Source organism: Tenrec ecaudatus, unplaced genomic scaffold (genome assembly GCF_050624435.1).
Source record: "Tenrec ecaudatus isolate mTenEca1 unplaced genomic scaffold, mTenEca1.hap1 Scaffold_123, whole genome shotgun sequence".
NCBI classification, from domain to species: Eukaryota; Metazoa; Chordata; class Mammalia; order Afrosoricida; family Tenrecidae; genus Tenrec; species Tenrec ecaudatus.
The window spans coordinates 267176-278378 of record NW_027457793.1 but is presented as its reverse complement, the minus strand read 5'-3'; the positions used below and the strand labels follow the sequence as shown (position 1 = coordinate 278378).

Here is an 11203-nt window from a genome sequence, read left to right as displayed (position 1 = left end):
CCCACGTGACACCAGAGTGTCACCTTTAAGGCCGGTGATCACCTGGTCTTGCTTCAGCGGTACTGTTGGCGGGTTTGAACAAATGACAGTCAGTCAGCGGGTGAGCACTTAACTGCTGCCCTGTCAGGAATCCTGAGATTCTCCCCAGTCGGGAACCCCAAGCTGGCCTCCTAGGGAAGACAGCATCCACAGAGCCCCCAAGTCTAGATCAGGGCCAATGGCTTGGCTTCAGCTTTAGCGAACATGTGACCCGGTGCGGCCAATGGAGACTCGGTAAAAGCCCCGCCCCCGGCGGCGGCAGGAGCGAATTATTACCCTCCGGGCTGCCCTCCACGGTGGGCTCTGGCTCTCTCGCGAGACTCACGGCCGCCCCGCCCCGCCCCGCCCCGCCCCGCCCCGCCTCCTTCAGTCCCCGGGCTCCGGGCTGGGGGCCGCGGGGGTAGTGGTGGGTCCCGCGTGCGGCGTGCAGAGGGCAGAAGCCCGGGGAGAGGAGCCGGAAGACTTGGAAGGAGAGGAGGTGCGGGACGAGGAAGAGGCGCTGCTGAGCTGAGGGGCCCGGCTGCCGGCCGGCGCCCCGCGCGCGCGTGCCCGCTCCACCTGGACAGCGAGTGGGTCCCGTGGAAGCCGACGCGGACCAGAGGGGATGGACGGGCTCCTGGGGGCGGGCCTAATGCTCAGGGCGGGGCCTCTGAGGTTAGACTTCTGGGGGTTAGGAAGCGGGGCTGGGTGGCCTCCGAATGTCCTGGGCTTGGAGGCTAGGGGTTTCTGGGCGTGGCAACAAGAGAGGGCGAGGCCCTCGAGTTTGTTTTCAGCTCCGCATTTTCCTCGGGCCGCAGCACAGTGGCCAGTGGCTGAGTGGGTCTCTGGTGCACACGCTGGACGGCTGGTCGGTGGTGGAGAGCCTGGTGGTGCCCACGAAGCCGCCCGACAGCAGACTGGTCTTTGGCCGAGGCAACTTGGAGCAGCTGACAGGTGCGCTATGGGGGTTGGCAGCACAGACCCCTCTTCCCTGACCTGCCCGCCTGCCCGCCCACCCAGAGCCTGGGACCACCCCACAGCTGGCAAGCCCTTCCAGTATTGGCAAAGGCTGCAGCCCGGTCCCTGGAGAAACCCAGGGCTTTTAGCCCTGAACCTCAGACGTGGAAGTGGGACCTGCTGCCATGCACCCGCTGCCCCTGGGCAGGCGCCCCCTCGGCACCTGTCGCCCCACTCGCCATGCTGGGTGCAGAGCCCCTGCTGTCCTCAGCCACTTAGGTCCCTTGACCATCGTACCTGCGGCATAGCCCCCGTCCCCAGACCCCGTCAGACAGGCTGCCAATAATCTGCCTGCACTGACAGGGCTGTGGGGGTCACACACCTGCAAGGAGACCCCAGACTCCCCCTCTGCCCACTGTGTGGCTGTCCTGTGCACCCCTGAGGCACCCCACTGTCCTCAGAATGACTTCTAGGGCAGGTGTGTGAGGGCACCAGACTCCTGTGACGTCCTCTTCCGTTAGAGGAGCTCCGTGGATCCCCAGAAGTCACGTCTGTCTTCCTGAATGTGGAGAGAATGCCTCCTGACAAAAGGTAATCACACACCCGGGCTGAGCACCTGCAGCTACCAGGTGTGACTATTGACACAGGTGGGGGGCAGAGCCTGCTGCAGGACGATCAAGTCGGGGAGTAACAGAGGGATAGTCCCACTTTATCCATGGCCACCTGCCCAGCTGTGGTCTGCCTGTATGACACCTACTCAGGTGTGTATACCTGCCCAGGCGTGCAGGTGCATTCTCTGCCTAGATTTGCATCGACCAGGTTTGCCGCCTGCTCAGTTGTGTATCATGTTCCAGGGTTGTTCCCTGCTCAGATGTGTACTTGGCCAGGTGTTCATGTCCTCAACCATGACCCCTGCACAGGTGTGCTGAACACCCAACTGCACATCTGCCCAGGTGGTTGCCCCATGCTCAGGTTTGTTCGGTGCCCAGCTGAGCTCTAAGATGCTCCCCTCTTGGCCCTTGCAGAGGGAGCTGGAGACAGCCTGGGGCATGCAGGTGTTTGACTGCTTCACCATTGTGCTGTACATCCTCAGTTGCTACGCCTGCCCCAAGGAGGCCTGGCTGCAGCTGACCCTGGCTGAGATCCTCCTGCTTAGGTAGATTCTGGGATTCCCCCTGCACAGGTAGACTGGGATTCCCCCCTGCACAGTAGACTCTGGGATACCCCTGCTCAGGTGGACTCTTGTTAGAGGAAACCAACTTCTGACAACCAAAGGGTCAGTAGGCGCAGTTGTACGGTTATAGTATATGAAGATTACTGTAAAGTCAAAGAGAATAAGAACGATAAGAGAGAGATTAAATGTAGGAGTCAGATACATTTTATGGTAGCATGCTCACCTCAGCCCCTCTTGGTGGTCCATGTGGAAGGGGAAGAGAAGCGAGGCTGTCTTTACTATACTGGGATATTTACAGTTAGCCAAAAGACATGCACATTCAATCATACATACTGTCACAAGGTGGATGGCATCAACAGTCAGGTCCCTGAGCTCACAGGTGAGGAAACCTCAGACCTGCATTGGGGGAAGGTGCGAGTGGGGCTGGTTGACAGGGCGGGAAGAGGTAGCAACAGGGTGTCTGCTCCTGTAGGGACCTAAAATCAAACCTGTGCACACTTTAAGGCAGTGTAGCTGGTCGGGGGGAAATGCTGGGAACGATATTTAAAGCAGGATGATGTACTTGGACTTACCTCTGACTCACCAAAGGGGAGGCTTTCCTACCAGGGAAGGCTAGCTTTCCAGATTCCCTCTGTTAAAAATTGGGGAATATAGTGCTCGCCACATGTCCCTCAGTGTTACAGTGTTAGTTTCCCAAAGACTCTGAGATCCCCCTGCTCAGGTGGATGCTGGCAGCCTTTGTCACCTCCCATCCTGACACAGCACAGACAACAGAGGATCATGGACACTAGAGGACAGTGTGGCTGTGATGAGTCATGGACAGTGGGGCAGTGGTGTATCATGGACAGCAGAAGACAGTGTGGGGCAGCAGTAAGCCCTAGGGTGGACCGCTGACCCTCATTGCTGAGCACCCTGTGGGTGCTGGTGGCAGATTCCGGGCCTGGTGCCCTCGTCTGTGGTGCACCTCGAGAAGGCTGCCAAGCAGATGCCATCGCAGACAGTGTCAGCAGGGCGAACACGAAGATAGCATGTGACGGGCGGGGAGGGGATGACCCACTTCTGCAGCCAACATGCCCTCCTGTTTCTGCACCAGGTCCGACCTGAAGGAGGACCCATCCCCCCTAGACCAACAGGGTGGGGGCTCTCGCTACATCATGGCCTCAGGTCTGTGTGCTCATGGCTTGCCCTTTGGGAGTTGCGCAGGGGGACCTTGAGAGACCTCGGGGCCTGAGTGTCCAGAGGGACACAGCAAGGGGATAGAAATCCAAGGCTTGAGGTCACAACTTTGTCTCCCAGATCTGGTGACCTGGAATCTGAGGTCCATGTGTGAGCAGGGTTGTGCTCCCTCAGGAGGCTTCCAGGGGAGGGTCCTCCCTCGTGTTCTCTCCCAGCTCCTGGGGGCCCTGTTACATTCCTGAGCTTGTGTCTGCATCTCTCCAACCTGTGCCTCCGTCTCTACAAGGCCGTCTCCCCTCTGTGTCCCTCTGTGTCCCACCTCCTCTGTTATAAGGAAAACCACTCCTGTAGGATATGGGCACCCCTGCTCCAGGGTGAGCTCAGGACACTGTTGTGATGTGAACTTGGTGGCACTGAACATGCCCTGGATGGTTTACCCCACCCTCGCCCTGGGATGATGTCGTCCATAGGTTCCATGCTCACGGCTCTCATGCAGGCCCAGGGTCCCATTCTGCTCCCCACCCGGAATTACGTCATGGACACAGGCGCAGATGACATGCTCACCCCACCCTCTGCCAGGCGCTGCAGGGGAGACCTTCCTGCAGGTGCAGCAGCATCTGCTGGAGGACAGGGAGGCACGGAACAAGGAGGTGCACAGGACCTCGCTACCAAACGGAGACTGCTATGCCACCAGGGCCACGAGCCCCCCACGGTTGCGGTCATGGGGTACACAAACTAGTGAGGACCTAGGGCATGAGGAGGGCTGCCCAGGCGGCGGGGGTTAATGTGGGGGAATAAAGACTGGGGGGTCGACATGGGTACACAGACTATGATGTAGGGAATGTAGGTACACAGACGGTAATGAGGAGGTGATGTGAGCACACAGATTGTGGTGAGAAGGGGATGTGGACACACTGGTGAGGAGAGGACATGGGCACACAGACTGGTGAAGGGATATGGGCACACAGTGGTGAGGAGGTTATGTGGGCACATAGACCACGCCCACCTGTGCACGTGACCATGCCAACCCGTGCATGTAACCAAACACCTGCTTATGTAACCACACTCACCTATGCACATGGCCACGCACACCTCCTCACTTGACCAGGCCAATGTATTAACATTAATTTCATTATCAGTATGTCCATGCCACTCTATAAAATAATTCTATAGATTAGCAATATTATTATTCATATTTTTCTGAACATTACATGGGAAATTAACTTAGCAAAGCCTAGAAACTAATAACTTCATAGCTGTTTTTTTTGAAACTTACTCTGTCTTCTTTAGATGTCTATATCATCTTATTAGTATCTTACTTCCCAGTACGAATACAAATGCACATAGTCTCATGTCAACTTGAAGATTTATCAAAGTACAGGGTGGAGCGTAGCCTTCCAATTATGCCTAATGGTATCTCCTTGTGTGCGTGGCCTCCTACTACGGAGAGTTCTGGGAACCTCCTCCCTCTCTGGCTTCAGCTTCCTGTTGCCTGACCCTGATGGCTGCAAGACCTCTGGAGATGTGCACACAGCCATTAGATCCACAAGACTTTGCACCCAACAACCTGCGACATTCCTGCATTCAGCAACAGTGCATGCGGCTTCATGAGTCTGGAGAAGAAATTATGGACTAGTATTAGATTTATGGACTTCAGTTGGACTGGGTTGGGATGATTTCCTGATTCAGAATTATTTCTGGATATAAAGCTTTTTCTTACACATATATGAATGTCACTGGATTTGTTTCTCTAGTCAACCTGGCCTTACACAATATGGTATCTAGGGAGTGGAATACTAGAGAAACAAATCATGAAGGCGGAGAGAGGATGCTTGCCTGACCTCTCTGCTTTCTGATAGTCTTTCTCTTTGACTAGCTGGAGGTCAAATATAGTAATGTATTTTACTTGTTCTCTTCTGGGAAGGACATGGGAAGTGAAGGTTCTGATGCCCAGAAGTTGTATTTGGTTATTTCGGTCTGAAATGTTGTAAAAATGAATGTGACAGGTGTAAATTTTGAGTTCAGGGGGCAGAAATACCCTTTGAACTTCTCTGAGGCCATGCTGGTTAGTCAAACTGGGTGACCAAAGGCCTGGTCCTAGCTTGGTGCCACCAGAGGCCTAAGACCATAATGCATGTGAATGGGATAGTTTAGATCAGAAAGGATTCAATTGGAATGTTTTCAGAATGTGTTTAGTATCTGACTGTATTAGGATTACATCGATCTTTTCTATCTATTTTTATTGCTATAACGCATCATAGAAATGATTCGTGGGAAATATGAATAGAGCATCTGGCCACTGACCCCTGTGGACCTAGTTCACAGGGACTAGAGTTGCAAACAAGAGCAGATTGCCTGGTCTCAAGTTTAAAGAGCTGTGGGAACCTGAGCCTATGACATAGCACAAGGGGGCTAAGGTGGGTGAGTATTTGTGACAGGGACTCTTGGTCAAAAGTCAAGACAGCCCATGGGCACCCGAGTGAGGCCAAGTGAGGTGGCCCACAATGAGTTGACCAAATGAAGAAAAGATTTTTGAGCTTGTGAATTGGTGCATCTTCCTGCTGACTTTATGGATGGCCTGTCCTGGTTTGACTTTAATGATGGATGCAGACACGCAGGTGCCATCTAGAATGAGATTCTTCACATCAACGAAAATGCTTGTATCCTCAGAGTCCTGGGTTGATAGAAGGGGCAGTAGAGACATTGGACACCCGGAATGTGGAAGACAAAGGCATGAAGAAGGTGGCTTAGCAACATGGATGGGTGGGGGAAATGTTGATAGGATTATAGAATGATGCTGTAGGTTTTCCCATAATTTCAATGTTAGGCATAGAATATTTTTGTTTTGTTTACTTATAGAATTTAAATGGTCTGCTTATAGTATTTAAATTGTTTTGTTTAATTATAGTATTTAAATGAGGCTGGCACACTTTGAGTGGTATGCATTTTAGTTTGATACTGTTAGATACAACTATGATTTTATGATTGTTTTGTTTTAAAATTATGGTTAAAGAGTTGTGGAAAGGTGTTAGGTTCATAAGGGGTGGTCTGTGCTAGTTACATAAGTTCATGTCAACTTGAAGATTTCTAAAAGGACAGGAGTGGAGTCTAGCTTGTCAATCAGGACACAGCATGATGGTACCTCTTTGTGGGCATGGCCTTCTCATCAGGAAGGCCCTGGGAACCTCTTCCTATCTCTCTGCCTTCATTCCTGCTGCCTGACCCCGATGGCTGCAAGAACTCCGGTGATGTTTACACAGCCATTGGATCCACACGACTTTGCACCCACTGGCCTGTGATATTCCTGCATTCGGCATTGTTTCATGTGGCTTTGTGAGTCTAAAGAGGAACTTATGGACTAGTGTAGGACTTAGGAACTTGAGTGTGCCTTGGCTGGGATGTTTTCTTGATATATAATGCTTCTCGATAGAAAGCTCTTTCTTATACCGACATGAGTATTACTGGGTTTGTTTCTTTAGTCAACCTGGCCTAACACACTCACTTTCATCTTTTTTTGTAGAGCTACTTAACTTTTCATATTTATTCTGCTTAGCCTTATATGTTATTCCCAAAATATATAAATTTAATGTATTTCAGGCTCAAAAAGATATACTTCTTTCAAGGAAACATTTGTAAAACAATATCCCTACCTTGCTTTATCTGTTTAGTGAAAAAAAAGTTTCAGCTGTGCACTCTCCATGTGTCTACCCAAAATCATTTTTTACAAGGCTCTTTGTGAATTTTTCGATTACTTGACTCAGAAAGGGATTATTTCAAAATGATATATGCTACTCTAGGCAAGGGGAATTATATGCAATTTATGATAAAGTAATTATACTGTCATACAAATGAGATGTGTAATATGACCCATCAATAAAATATATTTGTATATATGTAACAAAGATTTCATGAGGGTTCTCACTCTGATTTTTGGATTTCTCCATCTTAGAATTCTCTGATAATTATTTCGTAGGTGCCATACATTTCATTTTCCTTGAAGTCATTTGATTGCATTATAACTTAAGTTATATTCTCAGAGAAGATCTTATTACTGTTCATAGAAAGTAACTTATGGAATTATTTTCAGTTAAAATTCCCATACGGCATACCTTAATCATATCTGAAGGTCTTTTCCTTATATATATTTCAAATTGCTGCTCACTCTGATTAAATTGGTGAGCCCCAGTATTGTTTTATTTGTACTTTTTCCTTTTATCTATTTTATCAATTTTACTTATTTATTTTATGTTAAAATATTTTCCCAGTAGGCTAAAACTTTTAGACAATACTTTCTGATTTGAGCTACAAACCCCACGGTCAGCAGTTTGAATCCACCACTCAATCCCAGTGGGAAAGATGTAGAGAGACCTCTGTCCCTCTGAAGATTTACAGTCTGGGAAAAAGAGGGAACTCCTGCTCTGTTCTACAAGATCACTATGAGTCTGAATCAACTTGATGGCTGTTAGTTAGTAGGGGGGATTTTTTTTTTTTTGCTTTGCATTGGTTATTTTAACCACAATTCATCCTGTTCCAGCTTTATCCTATTTCTCTTTTGCTATTCCAACAAGTAATTGCAGATCAGATCATTATGAACCATAAAATTTCCATTAGCTGATTTAGCATATTGCACTTTGAAGCACAGGGTCAGCAGTTCAAACTCACCAACCCTTCATGAAAGAAAAATGAGGCTTTCTGCTCCCATTAAGAGTAACAACCTATACTATGTTCTGCCTTCATTCTGGTTTCAGTAATTCCTCTCAGTTACCTTGGCCTTGGTCACTCCCTACGATGGATGAACCCCTCAGGACCAGCGGTGAGAGTGGCGACACCGGGAGGCAAGGGGGTGTAGAAAGAGAGAACCGATCTTGAGGATCTATGGGGAACCTCCTCTCTGGGAGATGGGCAATGGGAATGTGGGTGAGGGGAGACGCTGGGCAGTGTAAGATAAGATAAAATAATTATTTATAATCTACTAAGGGTTCAGGGGAAAGGGGTGTGTGACCATGCCCGCCTGCACACGTGAGCACCCCCACCTCCGCTGATGACCATGTCCACCTGTGCACGTGACCACCCCACCAGTGCAGGTGACCACGCCCACCTGCACACGTGACTAGGGACACTTGCCCACGTGACCATGCCCACCATCACAGGTGACCATGGCAACCTCTGCACATGACCACGCCTACCTGTTCATGTGACCAAACCCACCTTTGCACATGACCACGCCAACCTGCGCATGTGACCAGGCTTGCCTGTGCTCGTGACTATGCCCACCTGCGCACTTGACCACCCCAAACTGCGCACTTCTGCATGTTACCAGGCTTGCCTGCGCACGTGTCCACAGACACCTGCACATGTGACCACGCCCAACTTTTGCAGTATGTATTGGTGGTTAGTTCATCAAATATGGCGTCAGCCAACTGTCCAGGAGCCTAAACAAATAGAGAAGCACACAATAAAAGGGAATGGGGATGTGGTGACTGAATCAATTCGAGGCCAGTGGGTTTAGGGTGGAAAAAGACCACCCCCATGCCCAGCACTTTCCCTTCCTCAGGCAAGAATCGGATAGCCTCTCCTCCTCATTTCTTATCGCCCCGACCATAACCTGTTACTGGGTAAACTTGGAAAAAAAATCAGACACATTAAAAAGAAAGAAAAAGTTCAGCCACCACCACAGAATCCCATTGCCATGCAGAAAGCAGTGCCAGAAGCCCAACCTCGGTCACCGCGCAGAGGTGTTGACCAAGCCCGCATGGAGCCCGAACAAATAAGATGTTAATTGCAGCTTTGCCTAGAAAAAACTACTATTGTTTCAGCCAGAGATGTGCAGCCCTTTGCTTGCCCAGACATGCCCCGCCCAGCAGACGGGATCAATGCCTCCGGATTCCGATGCTGGAACCACAGCTCTCCGCTGGCGACAGGTCGGTAGGTGCTGAAAGACACAGTGAGAAACCACCGAGTCCTGTTTGGACTCCGCACCCCTCCTAGGCCCCTGCCTGGCCTCCCAGAGGGCTTCTCCTGCCCCTTAGCCGCCGCCAGCCGCAGCGGTGGGAACAGAGGATGCACCCAGCTCCCAGACTTAGAACACGCAGCTTTCGGGATGTGCTTGGTTCTGAGCAGCCCTGACGTGTGGGCGCTCTGTGGCCCTTGGCTGGAGCTCCGAGGAGACCCCGCTGCCGCCCCTGGTCCCCCGCCGCCGCCACCGCCAAGGCGCTCGCCCGCCCGCCTGCGCCCTGGGAGGGGGGGGGGGCAGCGCTCAGGGACAGGTGCCATGGCCGCGCCGCGCGCCGCCTCCAGCCTCGGGCTGGCCACCCGGCGCTCCGCAGCCAGTGCGGGGGCCCAAGGCGTGCGAGGACGCGCGCGCACGAGCACGAGCACGCGGGGGGGGGGGGCGGTCGGCGGTGGGCGAGCGCGCCCCAGGGTCAAGGGAGCGCGCGCACTCCAGTGACAGAGCTTTACTATCTCGCTCCCTCGTGCGCCTCACTCCTCGCCTGGCGTGCAAACCGCTTCCAGACACAGCATGGGCCGAGGATTTTCCTCCCAGCGCCCTCCCTCTCCCCTTTCCCTTCCTGGCCTTCGGTCCATCCGTACCCGAGGTGGGCAGGCTGAGGAGGGGGCGCGGCGGAAACGGGGAGCAGCCAAAGCTGAGCGTTCGCATCGGACTGCGAGCACTGGTGTGAGAAACCCAGCGCCCGACAAACCAGCCTGCAGGCGCCGCAGTCGCCGCCGGGCACTTCGCGTCTGGGCGCGTTTTCCCTCCTTCCCCCCTTCTTCTAGGCTCATCGGTTTGTTGTGGGGACTGATTTGAGGAAAACAAATCCTCCACCTGAAGCCACTTCTTCTTGCCTTTTTTTTTTTTTTTGGTTTCCTCAGAGTCTCTCTTCGCGGGGGGTGGGGGGTGGGGTGGGGGTTTCCCTCAGGACTTGGAGGTTGGTTCCCGCGGCGCCGGGCTCTGGGCTCCCGGGCCTTTTTTTCCTCGCACCCTCTTTTTTTGGTCACCGCATCTCTGCCGTCGGCTCCGTGCATGTGTGCATTTTTTGAGACTAAAACCTGATTTGGGGCGCTGAGCCGGGGAAATGGGCCACGGTGATCTGGACCGAAGGGGAGTCTCTCGGTTAGTGTTGCTGGGACTCGTGCCTGAGCTTTAGGAGTGGAAGGTAAGGACGGGGTCTGGGTCCCCTTCCCTCCGCCGGGGCTGGGGGGTGGGTGAGGGTCGTCGCCGAGGGGCTCTGCACTAGGCATAGGGGGAGAGAGGACAAGGCGAGGAGGGGCTGCTGCCCGCATGCGAGCATCCCTGATGGGCTGCGTTCACTTCCACGCTGCAGTGGAAAAGTTGGCGAAGTCTGGTTTCCCAGCGAGGTGCTGGGTTCGGAAGGAATGGGCAGAGAGACGGGGAAAATCTGGTGGTTGTGTGTGATTGAGGTAATTTTATGGGGTGGGGGGATTTGAGGTTAATAGGAAGTTAAAATAAGGGGAGGCAGTGTGTCTTCGATTGGTGAACATTTTTGGTGGAGTGATGGCGCCGTCAATGTTTGGCTAAACTAAAGTGTCACCCAGAAAATCAGTTTTGAGAACAGCTCAACCAAACACCGGTTTGCTCCTCAGCAGGAGACAAATAAATTAATAAATAAAGACATCCAGCCTCCCAGAGACTTAGGTGGCCAACACTAGAGCCACCCCGCCCCCATTCTTCCAGCATCACTGTCACTAGTAAAGAGGGAAACAGCAGTGGTTTGAACTGGCCCTGCAGTCCTGGGGGGTGGGGATGAGGCGGGGGAGTCTCAGTGATGCATGTTAGATTGTTTAGAAGGAAAGGAGACTGGACGCCGAGGCTGCTTAAAGAATCTAAGATACCAAGCATGATGTCCAGAGGCGTGA

At 52.2% G+C, this 11203-nt stretch overlaps 1 long non-coding RNA gene across 2 annotated transcripts; it reads left to right on the top strand.

Annotated features, from left to right (window-relative positions):
* The first annotated feature begins 839 nt into the window (after positions 1–839).
* On the top strand, positions 840–4123 carry LOC142436015 (uncharacterized). 2 transcript variants are annotated; one of them, XR_012781716.1, is made up of 3 exons: positions 840–972; positions 1437–1566; positions 3243–4123. It is a non-coding gene; the product is annotated as an uncharacterized LOC142436015 (long non-coding RNA). The 2 variants fall into 2 exon arrangements; XR_012781715.1 differs by having other exon boundaries at positions 840–1566; positions 3243–3313; positions 3796–4123.
* Positions 4124–11203: the final 7080 nt, after the last annotated feature.